This window comes from Hordeum vulgare, chromosome 7H (genome assembly GCF_904849725.1).
Source record: "Hordeum vulgare subsp. vulgare chromosome 7H, MorexV3_pseudomolecules_assembly, whole genome shotgun sequence".
NCBI lineage: Eukaryota > Viridiplantae > Streptophyta > Magnoliopsida > Poales > Poaceae > Hordeum > Hordeum vulgare.
This window is the reverse complement of record NC_058524.1, coordinates 406,947,127-406,949,147: the sequence shown is the minus strand read 5'-3', so window position 1 is coordinate 406,949,147 and position 2,021 is coordinate 406,947,127. Positions and strand designations below refer to the sequence as shown.

The following is a 2,021-nucleotide window of genomic DNA, read 5'->3' as shown; positions in this document are numbered from 1 at the left end:
TGCGAGAGCTGTCAATGGTACAAATCAAATGAGGATTGCTTTGCTCATTCTGGTGTTTGCTGTGCTTTTGTACCTGACGGCGACACGTTAGGTTTTTAGTATGCTTCCAATCCACTTAGCTACTTTTACATGTGTTCCCCTATGGAATTTCATTTCGGTTTGTCCCCCATCTACTAGCTTAGTTAGTTGGTGGCAAGTTGTATCCAGCTAGTTTATGATTTGGTTGGTAGTCATTTGTATCAAGATAATTGCTGAGTATGTTGGTTGTTTGCAAAAAAAAGGTAAGTGCCAAACCACTGGACAAAAATGGAGGAAATACCATCTTGATTCCATTCGATTATGTGATGTGCAGTAATGTGATACAGGAAGAAGGAACGCATGAAAACATTCGCCATCTTGGTCTATTTGAGAAAAAATATAAAAAACACAAATATTTGGTGTTCGTTAAAGGAATTGAGACATGGTGATCTTCATAGAGCTAGGAATGATCCCTTGATGGCTTCAATGGCGTCTGACGGGATCATTGACTCGTTACCATCCGTGCGCATCACCTCATAAAGCAACCAGTTCTTGTGTCTCTCCAGATTGTCCTAGTTTCAAAATCAAAGTGTTTGAGTGTTAATACACGAACACATACAAAAACATGAGCTAGCTTCCATGTTAAAAATGGTAGGTACTAACTTTCGTCACTGGGATTTGGAACTTCTCCCCGTCGAAATTCCATGCAAGGAATGTAGTCCCTGCACCATAATTATATCTGTGGCAAAATACGATGAAGCAGGTTTGTAATTCAACTTCAATCTATATTAAAACAAAATAATCTTTAGGGTGTTAAGGTTATAGAAACATACTTTTCCATATTCTCAATCATCGGGACTGGAAAAGACCTAGTCCATTCTCCGCAGCTGCAATGCCAGTTCTCAAACATAATTTGCAAACATCTAAAAAGGGCACTATGAAGTTTGTCTGAGACGTATGTGTGCTTGTTCACTTGGCGATTGCTGAAGCCAAAAGGTCCTACTATAGGGTCAAGTACTACGTCCTTCTTTTCAGCATGTCAAATGAGTAAAGTGCCCAACCATCAGGTAGAATAGCTGGGATATGCCACTGCGAGAAATATTATTCAATTTTATCAAAATATGATCTTATTCCGTTGTTGATATGTATCAAAAAATAAAGAACTTACAAGCCTGCTTGATGCTGGGTTCAAATCAGCCACTCCGTCCGTGAAGCTTGTCCGAATAGATTGGATGGTCAATGGGTCAGCGTTAGACAATACCGCGGTCTGTTGCAATGATAGTAGTGTTTAACATTTACAATGAAAAGAAAAGTATTTTGTCGTTGTATATGAGTTGACAACGTATGCAATGATCTTACAGCGAAATCAGGCTCCAGGAATTTCCTCCATATCATTGTTGCTGTGTCCTGGTTGTAGAACTTGTCCATTTGGCTGAATCGCGTGAAGATGATAGCGCCCACCTCGTGTCTGAGTTCGTCAATACCGGCTAGTTGTTGATGCAGTTCAAAGCCATCTATACATATGAGCCTTGGCTTTGGGTGGGCAATCCATTGTCTATGCATTGGTAATAAATAGTTAGCGCGGATGCCGCGAACTAGCAAAATATGAGATTTTGGTAGAAAGGTGAGTTGATCACGAAAACGTTTGTTTCGAAAAGATGAGTTGATTACCATACAAGAAAAGAATATGGCTTACCTTTCTAGTGTTAATCGTGAAGTTGCTAGGAACCAATCCTTGATAGTTCTCAGAACAGTTTGGCTTGGGGGGAGTGGTACTGATCCAACTGACCATGGATCACATGCCAATTTACATTTTGGTAATCGTATCTTACTCGGCACAACATCGTTTGTAGTTCCGAAAGTGACGTAATTAGATGATGGTCTTAGCTCGGCGTAGTAGCTGGCAATACATGCAGTTAGATCATCAAAAAATGAATATACAATGTCGACAACTTGATTGCGTGCACCGTCCTTTGCAGATATAGATGAGTTGTTCAGAATAT

The 2,021-nt window shown here is 40.0% G+C and overlaps 1 long non-coding RNA gene across 1 annotated transcript; it reads right to left on the bottom strand.

Annotated features, from left to right (window-relative positions):
- Positions 1-563: 563 nt before the first annotated feature.
- LOC123412649 lies at positions 564-871 on the bottom strand. Its single transcript, XR_006613562.1, has 3 exons — positions 852-871; positions 682-757; positions 564-590 (listed from the first exon to the last, which is right to left on the bottom strand). It is a non-coding gene; the product is annotated as an uncharacterized LOC123412649 (long non-coding RNA).
- Positions 872-2,021: the final 1,150 nt, after the last annotated feature.